The 18,496-nt window shown below is 39.9% G+C and overlaps 1 protein-coding gene across 5 annotated transcripts in view; it reads left to right on the top strand.

Annotated features, from left to right (window-relative positions):
• BACH2 (BACH transcriptional regulator 2) overlaps positions 1-18,496 on the top strand; it is a 354,491-nt gene that overhangs the window by 135,206 nt on the left and 200,789 nt on the right. The window lies entirely within an intron of this gene.

The following is an 18,496-nucleotide window of genomic DNA, read 5'->3' as shown; positions in this document are numbered from 1 at the left end:
TACATTTTGGAAATACTTCTATTTTAAGAAAACTCTGGAGCCCATCAGCTCTCTGGGAAACTAAGCTGCATGGAAAGGCTCATTCCTGAGTTACCATGAATGTCTGCGATTTTTTGTAATTTCACATCATGGTAATGTGTATACTGTTTCTGAATGTATTACCTTTTTTTAAATGCAGATACCTTTAATCTTGATGAATAAAATTTTTAAACAATTCAATTTTATAATTTTATAAACATTCTTATTAAAATAGCACTCTAGGGGCACCCAGGTGGCTCACTCAATTGAGCATCTGACTCTTTTTTTTTTTAATTTTTTTTTTTAACGTTTATTTGTTTTTGAGACAGAGAGAGACAGAGCATGAACAGGGGAGGGTCAGAGAGAGAGCGAGACACAGAATCCGAAGCGAGCCTCTGACTCTTGATTCTGGCTCAGGTCATGATCTCAGGATCATGGGATTGAGCTCCACATCGGGCTCTGCATCGGGCTCTCTCTCTCTCTCTTTCTCTCTCAAATAAAATAGCCCTCTAGATTAAAGCTGTTTGAAAAGGTAGTGCTTAGATAGCTGATTCTGAAAAGGTGACTGGATATTTCTAGGCATTCACACTTTACTCTTCAAAATTGAAGTAAAGATTAGTGAGACAAGATGTTAAGCAGGATGATCCTGCTTAAAGCAGAAAATCTCAGAAATTTTGTTTTAGAAATATTAAATCTGTATTGTAAATACTTATCACTTCATTGCCTTTACCTGTTGCCTTCAAAATATAGCACCAAAAAGCCACTTTTACTTATACCAGAAGTCAAAAGGCTGCTGTGGTGTGTTTATCAAACAGCTACAGCATGGAGACCCTTCCCTTCTCTTGTAGATGGAGAATATCTATTGGAAGTCCCCATGTGACTCTCCACTGCCACCAGATACTTCCTTTTCAGTCCCCACTGGAGAATTCTCCCAAAGCCCAGGGTGTTGTATATATGTCACCTTGAAAGAAATTGAACTGAAGAAAAGATCACATTTTCATACAAATCATGACTTACCTGGCTTGAACTTTTTTTTAATCCCAGACTTTCATTGCAGGTGTTTTGGGAATACAGCCCCTCAAAAATACTTATTTTGTTTCCTCCCAGTTAGGACCATCCCATTGTCAAAGGGCTGTGTGATAGTTTGGCCTTTTCTGGTAAAAGTCTGAGAGCAGAAATCCTTCTCTAAGGACCAATAGTGGTTTTGATTCAAGACTCCAGCTTAGAGGTTATCTCCATGAGGTACCTTTGTCTCAAGACCAAGTCTGAAGAAAAGTAATCTGGCTGGAAATCAGGTGGCCTTTTTGGAATGCTGCACAGAAGCTTCTGAGAAAGAGGTGGTCTTAGGTATACTGATACTATGTTTTTTAAGTCTGCAGTATGAAACTCCCATTTAATTTATTTTTAGCTTGAGTCTACTCTGCTAGTAAAAATAAGGCTATTTTTGTAAGTGCTACTTCAAGTACTTACATCCACATTTTAAAAGAATTCACAGAAAACAGTCCATAGTGATAACTGGGTGCAGTGCCCAGCTTGTTACAGAATTGTGTTTTAAATAAATCTTCTTATGATGGCTACATTTCAGCTGTACCACAGGGTTCAGCTCACATGATACTTCCTCCCACCACACACATACAAACGGGCTCATCATCCCTTACTTAAAGCACTTGACTTATTTAATTTGTGTACTTGTCCAGTGTGTGTATTCCAACTGTCCTTTATGCATTGTCTGCAGCGCTCAATAAATATCTATGATGATGGGTTCCCTTAAGAGGCAACGAATTGCTCTTTTAGGGAGTTGTGTGTTTCTATGGCAACTCCCTTTCTAAAACTTTGAATTTTATCCACATATATTTTACAGATACCCAAAACAAGCTTATGTTTAATTTAGAGAAGCTTTGAGTTTTGAAGAAGAGGAAACCATAGCTCATCAGCAGATGTCAAGAGCATGTACACTTTGTTTGAAGGCTCATTGAAAAAAATTTGATTCTTTTTGTGCCGGACACTTTAACCAAAGACCAATGTTCCATTCAGATAACCTTTTATTGTCAATTTTTCATGCTTTTTAGGATAAAAGTCATAAATATATAATGCAATTTGGTAAAACTAGAAAGGAACAAGGTAGGCACTGTGTATGTCTCCACCTCTCTCCCCTTCCCAGCTTTGCGCATTATGATGTTGCTAGCTCACTGAATTAAATTTGCTTTCACCATCCATTTCCTTTTCTCTCTGTCTCTACAGCATGCATAGGTTCTCGGTCACGGCTACATCTGATCTGGAGAAAATAAGCTGTGTCCTTATTTTGAAAGGAAGACCGTCTCCATGGTTCACTGCCTTGTGTGTGTTAGCAGTCGAGATTCCAGAGGAGACATGGGCTGTATTCCTGAAGGATAAAATACATGTATAAGGACTGTTTCCTAAGTTTGTAGATGATTCAGACAAAGTAATTTGTGTAGTCTGTGAAGGTCTGTGTGTATGAGTTTTACTTGGCTTTTAGTTGTGTTTTTAGGGTGTTTTGTTTCATTTACTTATTGATTTATTTTTTACTTTTATGTATTCTCACTCTTTTTTTTTTTCTTTCTAAAACACAGACTCAGTTTTCTTAAAACCAAATCAACTGTGTGGCTGGTGGTGTTTTGCGTTTTCCCACATGTGTTAATTGTTCTGTGGCTTATTTTGTTTACCATTTTTAAAGATCTGATTTGCCATGGTCCATGCCTTTCATTCTCCTCGACCACGTAGCTGGTTTCCAGTGGGAAGAGACTGCCTTTTCACCGGATAATTAGTTATCTCATTTCAAAAGGGCCAACTTTCTCTGAGATGGCTTTGTCACACTTTAAATGTCTGCTTTGGAGGATGCGAATCCTTTCAGTTACATGCTCATCCATGTGGTAGAAGAAAAGCATGGTTAGTCACCTTGGAAATCCTCAAGTGTTTGAAGGGCAAAAGATGGTTAATTAGACCATTTATACTCAGCTATTGAGAGATTATGAGTTAGTTTGTAGTGATAAGAAACCAGTTTAAGAGGTAATATTTTTTTGCCCCGTAAGGAAGTGGTAGTGTTGTTTATTCCTAAAGCATATTCTCATTTGCTGAGAGAGGACTCTGTGCACTTTACCTTGAGTAATTTCTGTGTAATCTCTTGCTAAGTAAGCAGGCACACCCCAAAAAGCACAGAAGCACACTGAATATTGCAGTCTCACTCTTGTTACCTCCCCAGAATATAGAGCGAGTTAACACCCAAAGGTGTGAGGCCGGGCCTGGGGTAAGATTGCCCCTCCTCAGGGTCCCTCCTTTCACTGTGCTTCTGAGCCTTCCGCACCCCCCAGCTCAAGCACCCTATCTTGTTACTGTACATGAGGAACCCCCATGCAGGTCCCTGATCCTGTTCGACCCTGAGAGTCACAGCCTTCCTCCACATACTTTTCCCAACTTGGCCTCTTCAATTATTTCCTTCCTTTTCCAATCAGTTACAACTGTGTGGCTTCATCTTTCAACCCAGGTTCCAGGTCTCCCATGCCTTGCCTCCCCACCCCTGTGCCCAGCCTTTCTTCCTATGGGATACTTTTATGTGAAGTGACTAGAAGTATTCATTTTGAAAGGACAGGGGATGGCCATTTAATATTCTCAGAGCATCTGGGTAGTAGGACATTTTAGAAGCCTGTTTTGTGTCAAACTCGATGTGAACAAAAAGTCTAAGATCTTGAAAGTTTAAAAATATGAATTTGTTGGGGCGCCTGGGTAGCTCAGTCGGTTGAGCGTCCGACTTCGGCTTAGGTCGTGATCTCGTGGTTGGCGAGTTCGAGCCCCGCGTCGGGCTCTGTGCTGACAGCTTGGAGCCTGGAGCCTGCTTCGGATTCTGTATCTCCCTCTCTCTCTGCCCCTCCCCTACTCATGCTCTGTCTCTCTCTGTCTCAAAAATAAATATAAACATTAAAAAGATTTTTTAAAATAAAAATATGAATTTGTTGGGGCGCCTGGGTGGCTCAGTTGGTTAAGCGTCTAACTCTTGATTTCAGCTCAGGTCATGATCTCACGGTTTGTGGGATCAAGCCCCGTGTAGGGCTCTACGCTGATGGTGTGGGGCCTGCCTGGGATTCTTTCTCTTCTGTTCTCTTTGTCCCTCCTCCCCTTCTCACTCTCGCTCTCTCTCTCAAAATAAATCAACTTTTTAAAAATATGAATTTGTTGGGGCGCCTGGGTGGCTCAGTCGGTTAAGCGGCCGACTTCGGCTCAGGTCATGATCTCACAGTCTGTGAGTTCGAGCCCCGCGTCGGGCTCTGTGCTGACAGCTCAGAGCCTGGAGCCTGTTTCCGATTCTGTGTCTCCCTCTTTCTCTGACCCTCCCCCTTTCATGCTCTGTCTCTCTCTGTCTCAAAAATAAATAAACGTTAAAAAAAAAAATTTAAAAAAAAAATGAATTTGTTAACATTTTCTTCCATTGTATGTAACTCATATAGTCTGGCTCCTGTGAACCTTTTCAGCATCATCTTGCTCCAAACTCACCCTCTGTCTGTTCTCCATCTGGGGATGGTTTTTGAATGTGCCATATTCACTCCTTCCACTTGGCCACTCCATTTGTTCCCTCTGCCTGAAATGTTTCTCCATCCCCTATCCCAACAGCTCCAGTTTCCCTTCTTCAGGGACTCCTCCTCTCCCCCTCATTAACCTAGGTCCCCCGATTATGCTTTCATTGGCACCATGTACCTTTTCAGGATAACACTACTGCTGTTGTTGTTTTGTCTTTATTTTCATGTTTATTTCATTAATGTTTGTCTCACCAATTAGTCTCTAAACTCCTATGGGCAGGTAGTTCCTTTTTTCCATGTTTCCAGTGACCAGTGCAGGAATGGACACATAGTAGGTTTTTAGTGAATATTGTTGAGTGACCTTCCACAGATATCTCTGGGGCCCACGCAGTGGCCATTAGCCCCTTTCTTTCTAGCACAACCCTGACTTGGTTGAAGTATTTACTTTCCTCTAGCTGCTCTAGGGCAGCTGGCCCAGGCCCCAACTCCAGTTCTTGATCCAGGGGGTACATTTTTGGTTACTCTAACCAAATCAAAATAGACAGAAAGAGGGAAAGAACCTGGGTGCTTAATGATGTTGCTGAGGTGCTATAAATAAACCAGTCCTGGGACAGTTCTACCTCCATGCAACTCTGTTGTGTGAGATAATAAATCCTCTTATTTGTTTAGGTCAATTCAGTTTTCTGTTCCTGAAAATATTCTAATACAGAATGTCTTGAGTAAATGAACAGATGAATAAATGAACGACTTCAACTCACGTCTTCACAAGTCCCTTTGTAATTGAATTTTCGTTCTCCTCCTTTCTATAAAGCATTGGGCTGCTTGTAGAGATGCTGACCAGTTTTGAACGCAATGCTGAAATCCCAAATAACTCCTCTATGCTTTGAGAATTGAGAACCTAAATGCCCCATACTCTGAACTTGAACTCACATTCTTCTTCACCTCTCACCTTTTGGCTCCGCACTCTGTTCATAACTTTTTGGGCAAGCTCTTCTCTGAGGAGGTTGAGAGTCAGATTAAGTCATACCCAGCAGTTTCCTGTTTGTGAGCCTTGAAGCTCTTGAAGACTGCGGGCAGGTTTGACAGAACCTGTAGGTGTTTTCAGACGCTGAGCTGATTCATCCCCTTTGGTTGCTAATTCTCCCCAGCTACCATACCATCTCTTCTCTCTGGATACTGCACAGTTTCTCTTTGTGTGGGGATAGGATTCTCAAGACCTGCCCACTCCATGCATTCTGTGTCTTTTCTACGTTTTGGTGAGTTGTGTTTTAGACCCCTCCTCCATGGTTATGGAATAGTTTCTATACAGGAGGGGAGTTTTGTTTGTTTCTTAGTATTTTTTGTTGTTGTGTTTTTGTTTTTTTGCTAAGGTAGAGCTTTGAATAATCCCTGTAAATCTAGGCTACATGTCTGCTACCTTTCTTTTTCATAGACCCCCACCATAACCTAAGAAATACAGGGTCTTAAATAAATACCACCTGAAGTTCCTATCTGTTTGGTAGCAGAGACTTTGGTGTTCTCTCATTATTTACTTGATCTCCTGGCACTTTGGCAGTGAAGACCAAGCAATCACTCATTTCTGTAAAATGCTCCCCTGGTAATAAAACACAGGAGGTGGGCAGCTAGTTAAGCAATCTTTGAGAGTAATACTTTTAGCCATGCCATGTGGAAAAAGTACTGAATTTGTACATGCTTTCTTAAACCGAGCAACAAATGGTCCACTTTGGTAGTGGGCAAGTACACTCTCCAAGCTGCCTCAAAATAGAGGGAGATACTGTGAAAGTATTACTTATGCCCAGGCAAGCACCATAAAAAAAAAAAAAAAAAGTATTAATATTATAAAGCCACCAGGCCACCTGGGTGGCTCAGTTAGTTAAGTGTGTGACTCGATCTCAGCTCAGGTCATGATTTCATGGTTTGTGAGTTCAAGCCCCGCATTGGCTCTGCACTGATGGTGTGGAGCCTGCTTGGGATTCTGTCTCTCCCTCTCTCTGCTCCCCTGCTCACTCGCTCTCTGTCTCTTTCTCAAAAAAAAAAAAAAAAAAAAAAAAAAAAAAAAAAAAAATATATATATATATATATATATATATATATATATATATATCTACCAAAGACAAACCCTTGTGAGTTATCTTTTCCCACTGCTCAGTACTTACCTCAGTTTCCCTCTATATACCCAAAGATATGCAGGAGCATGTCATCAGCTTGGCCCCAAGTATGCTGGGGTCACTTCCCCCTGGAATCTTTAGAGTGAATCACCTCCTTCTTCTGATAGCAGAACACCCCCAACTAACCTCTGAATTTGAATTTTTTTAATTTTGGTGATTTCTATTGAAAAATATATATTCTTTGTAGTTACTGATGAGGCAGCTTCATTGTCATCTGAAAAAAAGGGCTTTATACAGTATTTACAATTCATGCACGTCTTGTTCTTGTTCTGATTCGTCAGCCAGCATTTTTGCACACCCACTGTGTGCCACACATCGTTCTGGGTGCATAGAATACATCTATGAGCAACATTACAAAAATTCCTGCCCTCTTGGAGCTTATATCCTGTTGGAGAACAGAAAGTAAGCACTAAACAAATAAACACATTATAGTATGTTAGAAGATGAAAATTGCAAAAGAAAAAAAAAGAAGATGAGAATTGCTTTAAAAAGAAGAAAAAAGTAGAGCAAAATAAGAGGAATGTCTGTTTCACAATGGAGAAAGTTTGCAGGTTTACATTAGGTGGTCAGAGCAGGCCTCCTCTATTTCTAGTGTCTTGTTGTTGTTGTTGTTGTTACAGTGTTGTAATGATTTAATATTGCAAATGAATCATCTGCATAAATTAAAGATTGCTGAAGTGAGAGCAGTTCAGCCGAAGGCTAAATCTAAGTGCTAAATGCTCGAGAAAGCACAGCCAGGTGCACTAGCCCCTGTCTGGCAGTCTCAGGTTATCTATTCTTAGTTTAGTTTCCTTTTCCAAAAATAGCATTTATTTTATATAGTTTTCAAATGGAGCATATCTCTGACACCTACTGCCATGTGTTTATAGTTAAATATAACTAGCTGTCTTTCTTGTAAGACCAAGAGGTTCATCCAAAATGTTTCCCTTTAAAAGTTCTAAGAGGGCTCCCCTGGTTGGCTTTCTGGCCACTAACAATGATGGATTTTGCAACCCTCCTGGTCCAGCCATGTGGAAAAAACCAACATTGTGGGTAATTTTCCCCTTTAAACACATGTTTTGTGTTTTGGTGGTAGTTGTTTGGAGCTTTTGTGTCTCAGGCATGGAGTTTATTATATCCATATAAGTTACAGATCACAGAGAACCCTTCCCAGAATAGCATTGTGTGTGATCTCCTTGTGCACTGCCCCCTTCCTCATGTCTGCTGTGCATCTGAAGTGTGGATGAGCCTCCTCCAAATTCGGGACTTTTGTATGTATGTGCCCTCTCCCTGGCCGCTCATCCGACCTCCCCTTTCCTGCATGCTGCCTTTGTTTTCTCCCTGAAGTAGCTGAGCCTTGAGAGGGGCTGGCATGGCTCTACCCATCGTCTGAGCCTGTCGACTACAGACTCTCAGTGGGTCTGTCTCCATAGGCAGAACCATGTCAAAATAACACTTGTTTCACCTTCTGTCCAGAACTGACTAGGACGGTGCTAGTCAAAAGGTGGACTGGAACCATCAGACTGAATACATTCTGAGCATTGGCAGATGTCCTTTTGTTCTTTGCTATCATTCCCCATCACTCACTAGATTTAAAATGTGGTGATCCTGGGGCGCCTGGGTGGCTCAGTCGGTTGAGTGTCTGACTTTGGCTCAGGTCATGATCTCACAGTTCATGGGTTCGAGCCCCGCATCGGGCTCTGTGCTGACAGCTCAGAGCCTGGAGCCTGTTTCAGATTCTGTGTCTCCCTCTCTGTCTGCCCCTCCCCTGTTCGCGCTCTGTCTCTGTCTCAAGAATAAATAAACATTAGAAAAATTAAAAAAAAAAAACTTAAAAAAAAAAAAATAAAATAAAATGTGGTGATCCATAGGAACAAGGCTAGGGCACTTGGAGAGACAGTCCTCCCCGAGGGGACAGGCAGCCCTGGCTCAGTGCAAAGTCTTTGGCTCTGAAACTGCCACTCATTATTCTGAATTGTGTGGTGCATTTGTCATTTCCTAGGATAAGATGACTTTGAGAAAGTCACATACTCTCATTAGGCCTATTTCCTCATTTGTAAAGGGAGATTAGTCTCCATATGACCTTCAACATGGCTTCCACCTCTGATGTTCTTAAAGACATGATTTACTGCCCTTCTCCTAAAAGTTGGTCCTTTTGACATGGTTGGGCTCTTCCACTTCGATACCTTTTATCCTTATCTAATTGTTCCCCATGAGTTCATTTTATCCATTTCACTGTTACTCATTCTCTGTATGCTTTGTAACTCACATTCTCCCAACTTGTAGCACGTTTCTGCCACTGGAACCTTTGATTGTACCCTGCAAATAACTCTGGTTATTTCCTTCTGCACTCCCACCTGAAATACTGCTTTTATATTGGTATCTCTGAGTGATGAGGTGAGCTGTTGGGAAAAACATGTTGTAGCCCAAAGTCTCTATTTTAAAAGAGACACGGACACCTGGGTGGCTCAGTTGAGTAAGCATCAGACTCTTGATATATCGAGCAAGGTTGTGATCTTGTGGTTGTGGGATTGAGCCCCACGTAGGGCTCTGTGCTGACAGTGTGGAACCTGCTTAGGATTCTCCATCTCCCTCTCTCTCTGCCCCTCCCCCACTCACTCATGTATTCTCTCCCTCTCTCTCTCTCTCTCAAAATAAATAAATAAACTAAAAAAAATTAAAAATAAAGCAGAGAATGGAATTATATGTTCTTTTTAGGCGATATGGCCTCTGATGACCACAGTCAAAATAGATCAATATCCAAGCAGTAAAAAAGGCAATATATATGAATTTGCTCATAATATGAATCCTAACACAAAAGCAGTGGCAACATTTTAAACATAAATTGCATAGTCTGTACCATGATTTTTTCAAAAGTTGTCAACCTTGAAGAGGAAAATATACTCCAATGGTTAAGAAAGGATTGTACTCTAAATTCTATAACATGAAGGGAGTGTTAGTGTTCATTTGCTCAGTGCCTTGTGCCTGGGAATTTTAAAATGATAGATTCACCTGTGGTATAATAATAAAGTTATACAATAAGAATATCAGCATAGAGAAGATTGGTATAAATACATTAAAGCACCTGGATTTTAAAGATAAATCCTGTGTCAGGTTGCTAGTCACTTAATTGCCATAATCTAAAGTTTATCTATTAGTAGTTCTTTTCTAATTGTTATCAGTATGCTAAACATTGTTCTTTATATACACAGTATAATTTACTTCAGGACAATAGAATGAGGATTCATAATCAAAGACATGAACCAGGTACCAAAGAAGTGACTTCTGGTTCTAGTCCCTCATTCCTCATGTGACTTTGGGGCAAATGATTTTTACCTCTAAGATTCTTTTCCAATTAAATAGAATAGTCCTAATTCTAAGTACCTACTCTTAAATAACCTTAAGTTGTAGGAATCAAATATCCCTACTGCTTATTTATTTGAATATAACTTACCCAACAAGATCTTATGTAATTTATTTTGAAGAATATATACTTAGAATTAGGATTATTCTATTTAATTGGAAAAGAATCTTTATCTTAGAGGTAAAAATGGCTTGCCCCAAAGTCACATGTGGAATGAGGGACTAGAACCAGAAGTCACTTCTTTGGTACCTGATTCATGTCTTTGATTATAAATTGATACTAGGATTTTATATGAATGCCCGTACTACAGAAATTTATACTATTTTATATATACCTTAATAAACATACCTGTCATTCAGAGAACATTGAAACCAATCCCTCCATCTTTATATGGGAACTTATTTAATGATGTATGCATTGATGAGGTTCCAACTTATTTTTAAAGACTTCCAAGAAGGAAAATTTCATTACTTCCCTCAATAATCCACGTTAGTGTTTAATTAGATTTGATGCCAGAACACTCTTGTCTAACTTAAATCTCTCATGCTGTAGCTTATGTCTATTTTTTCTCACTCTGCTTACGATATTAAAAGCAACTAATCACCATTATTCATAATAACATTCGTAAAGTCCTCCATATATTTGAAATGTGAGTACTGTAACTGACAGTAAGCATAACTCTCAAATATCGGTATAATTTAAAATAGAGAAGAGGGACTAGCTTATAATAACTGTAGATGACACAGTAGTATTTAGTTTTGATGAATGAATAATACTGTTAACTAATGTGACTTCAGCAGACTAAATGAAAAGCATTCATCTATTAACTCATTCACTTAAATATTTATTAGGTAGGCATCTACTTTGTGATATTGCCTATGTTCAGAAGTACAAAAACGGATACATCATAAAGTTGAGAAAATTTTGATGCACGAGATTTTTAAAAAGTAGAACTTATTAGGTATATTTCTCAGAAATGTGAAGACAGAACAGCCTAATCTTTTTTTAAAAAAATTTTTAATGATGATTTATTTTTGAGAGAGAGAGACAGAGACAGAGAGCGGGGGAGGGGCAGAGAGTGAGGGAGATGCAGAATCTGAAACAGGCTCCAGGCTCTGAGCTGTCCGCACAGAGACCGACACAGGGCTCTAACTCATGAACCGCAAGATCATGACCTGAGCTGAAGTGGGACGCTTAACCGATTGAGCCACCCATGCTCTCCTAGAATAGCCTAATCTTAAAGAGATAACTCTGTGTCCCATCTAATGACTGTGGTATTTATAACCATATCTGGAGGTGAGGCTGAAAGAAAATAGTCTAATTATTTGAATATTGCTGTTTATTTTTACAGCTGCCCTGTTACCAAAATCTGTAATAGGCATCAAAATTCTACAGTGCATGGTCCCTAAACCATTCACCTGGAAGCCCCTTCATTTTGGTGTTCATGTTGAAGAGGTACCTGTGTCTTCCTGTGTGTACTTGAACATGTGTGAGCATCATCCAGCATAGGACTATAAGAGGTTTATCACTAGAAATAAATTAGAGTCGTGCAGCATGAAAATGATATGCCTGGGAATGCAGAACACAGGGTTACCTTCTGCCTCTTTTCTTTATCATAGACAGCAGGGGCAGAAAGGAGAAAGATTTATTCTGAAGCCATTTGATGCTGACCAAGCAATTTATAACAGATGAAATGCTGATGTATTGCTGCAGAGAAAATAATGGGTGTTCTTGCTAAAATGCCATTAGTAACTTTATTGTGTAAAGTGCAAATTATGTTCAGCAATTTTTTAGTCCCCTTCGGAGGTGAAGTTGAAGTAATTCAGTGTAGGCTTTGAGCAGGAAAAGGACAAAGTAATTAGCAAGTCATAAAAGAATTAATTCACCAAGGTTCGCTGATATTTGAATTCTCTGAACTATAAAGATGTAGAAAAAATTGCATTTAAGAAATACAAGATGACATAAGTATTTGTTTAAAACAGAAGGACTCTAAGAAAGCTGAAATTGGAGCACTGTGTAGAATTCAGAGTACACCCTCTGTTGGTGCCCACTGTATGTACAAGACATTGTGCTAGTCACCAAAGGGAAAATAAAACTGAAAAACATGGTCCCTGCCCTTAGGGCCCTTACTGTCTGATGACAGGAAAAAGGTCACTCCAAACTAATTAAATTACATAATCAGGGGCACCTGGGTGGCTCAGTCAGTTGAGTGTCCGACTCTTGGTTTAGGCTCAGGTCATGATCTCACAGTTCATGAGTTTAAGTCCTGCATTGGGCTCTGCGCAGCGAGGAACAGCCTGCTTGGGTTTCTCTGTCTCCCTCTCTCTCTGCCTGTCCCCTGCTTACTCTCTATCTCTCTCTCAAAACAAATAAATAAAATTTGAAAAAGATTTTAAAAATAAATAAAATGAAATAAAATACATAACCAGAATGGGTCAGAATATCCCCCCTGGTGATTGTGCACAGTGAAGATGCTAAGGCTTGCCCATTCCAGCAAGACCTGGGGTCCTCCACTGACCAGCTTTGGCGCACAGATTCCCCACTGGCATAGCCAAACCTTTCTTGTCACTGTGCTGCACTCTGAGATGCTTCCCACCCTATCCCCCTTCCTTCTTCCTCTCCTCCACAGGGCTGGACCTACATCTCAGTCCACAGGCTCTCCTGGCCCAGTCTTGCTCCCTTCTTCAAGAAACGTCTTGCGTATCTAATCCTGTGTTAGCATCTGCTTCTCAGCAGACTTGCACCAACGTCGTGGCCATAGTTATTGGTAGTGTTAGATATTAAATAAGGATAAGGTTAGAAGGAAAAATTGCAACCATATTGTAGGCAACTTTGAAAACAGCTTTGAAGAATTTGACCTTAATTCAGGGGACTTCATTGAAGATTTATCTGCTACAAAATAACTTTTAATTATTTGATCCTGCCGACGATGGAGAAGGATAGTTGAAACAAGGAGACCAGTTAGGAGGGTATAGCAATTGTCCAATAAAAACCTACATGAGTATCGCGTCTGTGATGACAGACTCTGCCGTGAGTATGAGAGACACTGCACAGAAAAGTTCTGATGATTTGGATACAGTGGGAGAGAGAGGAATCAGAGATCATTTAATCACTGTGTGCCTCAGTTTCATCATCTGTGATATGGGGACAGTAATAAGTCCTGTCACTCGTGGAATCACTGTGAATAGTAAATGAACTAGTACATTCAAAAAATTTAGAACAGTGCCTGGCTCATAAGAACTCAGTTAAGTGTTTCTGAATTTGTTTGCCCATTGCTCTGTGGCAGCCTTGTTCAGTAGCACTTTCTGCAGTTGTGGAAATGTTTTATGTCTGTGCCATCTAATACAGTAGCTGCTAATGATATGAGGCTATCGGGCACCTGTAGTGTGGCTAGTGTGACTGAGAAACTAAATTTTTAGCTTCATTTAATTTAAATTTGAATAGTCACGTGTGGCTAGTAGCTACCATTTAGAAGTATCACCCAAGGCTAAAAGTACTAAATAATTAACATGCAAAAGGGGTTGCAAAATTATATTCTTTTAATTAAAAAAAAAGCCTGTTACTAATATGACTTACTTTTAACTAAGCCTGTAGGCTTGGTTATCGATCACTGTGGTCAGGGATAACGGTGGAGAAGCCTGTCCTAATAAAACCCTTCTGAGATGATCAAAGCAATAAGACAAGGATGAGAAGACCTAATGTTTTCACTCACCCTGCATTGAGGAAAGTACTTTAGGGCTTGAAAGAGAGTGATCATGTCCTGGTTTCTGTGAGTAGCTAATAGGTGGACAAGATCTCCCATTTAATGGAATCTGTACTGTCTGCTGTCCATTTCCCAGCCCAAAAGAGGGAAGGTACTGCAGTGCCTGCTGATATGTTCTCCTCCAAATAATAGCCAGGCTAGCGCTGCTGTTATATAAGGTCACTGTTAGTGCTGCAACTGCAGACTCCTGGTAGTTCAAGGACAGCACAATGGGAACGATGAGGGGTGTATTGGAAGGAAAGGAGCACAATTTTCTTGATATCTATAAAAGCAGGATTAAAAGACATTCAGGTGCCTATATGTCCAGAAATAGGAATTTTGAAATACCACTCTTTCTCTTCACTCCATTGCCATGGCTCAGGGGGAGGTGGCCTTCCGAGTTTCATGAATATATCACTTTCAATGGTTAGTTTGTTCTGGGCTTGCTGTGGGCATCCCCCATGTTATTGACTCAGCCAGTTGAGATTTCGATGCCATTGAAATTCCCACTGCCTCAGTTAACAAGTAGCACGAATCGAGGTCTTTCTCTCAGGAGATAAAATAAAGGAGACAATGAGTAGCACAGTAAAATGAGGAAGGACTTGGGAATCCATCCTCAGAGCAAATAATAGCTCTGTTAGTTGCTACATCCATGGCCAATGCAAGTTATTTTAACTTCAGTGTCCTGATCTATGAAATGGGAGTGCTGGCATTTTCTGAGTTAGAGGATTACATGAGTTAACATGAGCCTTTTACATGGAGGTGCTGGGAAAATGTTAGTTCCCTACTCTTTACCATATCTCCTCATTTCTTTAAGTTCCCATTCATTATTGTTCCAAAACCAAGCATCCCTTGGGACTCTCAACTCTCTTGAACAGCCGCCACTCCCAAATCAAACATGCTTATCACTTCTTTGTACTTACCTACTCAGACCTGTTGGAGCAGTCTTCAGCCAGCTGTTTTCTTTCTCTTGCTGTGACTGCCTTAATTCCTTTCCTGAGTGTTTCTGAGGTCAGAACCTTCCTGTTCTGTATGTATGTTTGGTTTCTCAACTGTCGAGTTAAGAGAGTGACTCAGGGAGCTCAAGGCCCTGATAGCCCTGGCCTTTGATAGGATTCTATACACAAGACCATCCCCGATTTTGTTCCTTAAAAAAAAATTTATTGCTTTTTCTCTTTATCAGAAATTACTATATTTTTATTAAAGATATTTTCAAAAAGAAGCATATAATAAAAAATGACAGCGCTCATAATATTACCATCCCTACTGTGTGCATCCTGAATGTATCTTCCAATCCTCAGTGTGTGTGTGTGTGTGTGTGTGTGTGTGTGTGTGTGTGTGTAAAAAACAATTATTACACTTCTACTTTTTGGTAAACATCCTTCTTAAATGGCATAATTTCCTGAATATTTTCCTATCCTTAAATATCCCTCTACAGCATCATTTCACATGTCTGTCTAGAAGGCCACATATGGACATATTCTGGTTTATCACTGGACATCGAGATTGTTTCTGCTTTTTTCCACTAGTATAAACAAAGCAGAAGATTATAAAGAGAGCAGCAAATGGCATCCTCACACACATAACTTTTCACACATCCTTGAAATGGAATTACCAGATCAAAAGGCATGAACATTTTTTAAGTTTTTGGTACCATATTGTCAAACTATTCTTCAAAAAGCATGGATCTATTTATCTCCTCCCCTCAGGCACAGTACATGAGGCTTTGACCACCTGGTTCTTAATCAGACCAGTAGTCCTACTTGAGGGGAGAAATGAGAGGAAAAGAGAAAAAAATGGCACTTTTTTTCTACTCATGTGTGCATCCGGTTCCAATTTTCCTGTGTTTTTAAACTCTCCTTGAAATAGGGTGTCTCCCTGGCTCATGTGGGATTCCTCTTATTTATTGGCTATGTTAGCTTCCTCTGCCGCGTCTAAATTACCATCTTTAAATCAATGTACTGTTTCTTTGAAGTGTTGACCCTCTGGGAAGAGCCTTTTTGCACTTCTGCCTCATCAACCTGGAGAATCTCATCTGTGTCTCTCTCTCTCTCTCTCTTTAATCTCAACTCATTTTGCAACAATATTTTCTCTTTTCTCGGTTATTGGACTTTTGATCTAATGCTTTAATTTGGTACATAGGTTCTTTGTATCACTGTTCTGGATAATTCATGCTATTCTACATGGAATATTTCATAAAATTTTTTTGAAATACTGTTTTGTGAACAATGTCTCACAGACTCAAAGGATTAACCATTATACTTATTTTGCAGAAACGAAAAGATAAAAAGCTGAGCACTTGTGATAACTACACGGCTTGATTCTGATCATTCCAAGTGCTCAGAAGAAAATTGCCCGTTCTCTTCCCCAACCGGATGAGGACAAGCCTGATTGATATTTTTTCAAATCAACTGTCTGGGACATAGGTTGTTGCTTCAGTAGGTTGATCATGCCACATTTCATGATTCTTTTTAGGGCTGTGAATACATATGCTCCTTAGCGGAGGAGTCTGTGGGTCTGTGGCAAGAGTCTTGCGGATATGCGCATGCTCCCTCTGGACAATGAAACTGCAGTTAGAGCACAGGATCCAGGACACCAGGGAGCAGCTGAAGGGAGAAAGGAGCGGCTGTCTTCGTGTCCTGTTTCAGCAGCTTGTGGGGAGGCTTATGGTATAGTGATGTGACAAGCTGTGAACAGCAGATCAGAGAAAAATGTGAGGTAATTTAATTGAGGAGCTTGGTGAGAGGACAGCTGAAGAGCAGAGAGCAGGGACGTGGCCGAGAAAGGGCATCTGAGGGATGGGATAAATTATGAAATAGCATTCTGAGGACAGTGTGAAAAGGGTGCTTCCTCATTTCTCTGGCAGTTTGGGTCAATTTCCTACCCTCACATGCTTTGCAAAAAGGGAAATAATTTATTTTTATTACTGCCCATTCTTGTTATGGCAATTTTTAATATCACATAAAGCACGCCACCCATTTCTATGTAAGGGACTAACTTCCTCTTTTTTCGGGGTTTGGTATTTACTATTTCTGCCGTATTCTACCCTTTCGGGAAAAATTCTTTTTTTGTTGTTGTTGTTTTTTGTTTCTTTTTCTTTTAAAGGCACAGTTGAAATGTGGGCCTGGGAGCAAGCTTATGGTGTGTTTGCTTTGACTTCTATCTTCTGATATCAGCCCCTTTTTATTCTACTGTCATTGCCTTTGAATTCTGAAATTTTTACATCTTCATTCTCAAACCACTTTTTTGAACTCATTTTATACATCCTTCCTTATTGGTCACTCTCAGATTATGAGACAGGTGGTGAATGTAACATGATCCAGTCTTCTGGTAAATCTCAATGCACTATCTATTCCGGGTGCTTAAAAAACAAAAGAACTCAAAAATGATTTCCCTGGAAATATGAAGGTGTTTAATTGTTCAAGTTGAAATAATTCATCTGCTAATTTTTCCGTTTTCTATTTCTTTCTGTGTTGAGACCACTTGCCTCTTTAAGTATGTATGGCCATCGAGTTTAGAACAGGGTTTAGGAAGTGTGGAGCATCAGCTTTGGATCATGGGGTAGTTAGAGCCCTTTTAGACACTTCTGTCTTTATATCTCATTCTAGAAGACTGTCACATCCTTGCAATGACAGATTCAGTGCCTCAGTATAAAACCATCAACTTTAGTCCTTGATGGCAGATACCATTGGAAAACAAGGATCACCTCCCCCCACCCACACAGAGTCATGATGTGGATCAGTGTACTATGATTGGGAGTTGAACGTGGTGTTACAGGCATCACTTCTGTGTTTCTGTGAGTCTTCCTTGGTCATTCATACACAGTGATAGGAGAATATTGTTTCCATCACAGTGAAATTTAACCCCAAATTCACTCTCCCTAAATTGAATCTTTAAAAAAAAAAAAAATCCTTTACCTTTCAACTTTTTGGAATTCTCCTTCTCCTTCTGTGTACATAAGTCTTATTCAGGTATAATTTGTTCCTGATTCCACAATTGAAAATTTGTTGGAGGTCAAAGAGAACAGGTCACAAAATGGTTTAGCCACTTGCTCAAGAACCTTGTCATTTTCCACCTATTTCTCCCCAGCAACCTTCTACACTCCCTTTTTTTCTTCTTGCTTAAACCCAACTGTTTTGCCTCTCTATGCAAATCCATTGACTCCTTTTGGAAGATGATATCCCTCTTTCTTGGGGTTGTCGTCCCTTACAGCTGAGTGGATCAAAAGGTCCAGATTAATCAGAGGGAGACTTAATGATGAAGTCATATATTTTAATATGAATGATTTTATTTAAAGTCCTGGCACATCAGTCATATTTAGGAGAATGTCATTCCCTGCTGTTTTTAAAGGATATACCTACAGAAAGAGACCCTCTAGGCACCTTCAAAAAACCTTGTCAAGCATGTTTCCATCATTCTGAGGAAGGTCTGATTGTGTTTTTAAGTGTCTTGCATGTGAGTTTTTTGTGTGAACTAGTTTTGTAAAAAGCTGACTGCGTGCTAGTTTTTAAACACCTTTTCTTTCCGCTCCCCAGCCTCCACATCTTCCTAAGTTTATCTCCTAATGCTTTCTATCACCCAAGCACTTAAACAAGATTGCAGACATTTTCGTCTAAGCTAGTAGCTGTTAATTACCTATCTTTGTCTGTGTTTTAGCACTTAATACTATTTTGACAGGGGTTGCATACTCTGTCTT

The sequence above is a fragment of the Panthera onca genome, chromosome B2, assembly GCF_046562875.1.
Source record: "Panthera onca isolate mPanOnc1 chromosome B2, mPanOnc1 haplotype 2, whole genome shotgun sequence".
Lineage (NCBI taxonomy): Eukaryota > Metazoa > Chordata > Mammalia > Carnivora > Felidae > Panthera > Panthera onca.
This window is presented reverse-complemented; position numbering and strand designations above follow the sequence as displayed.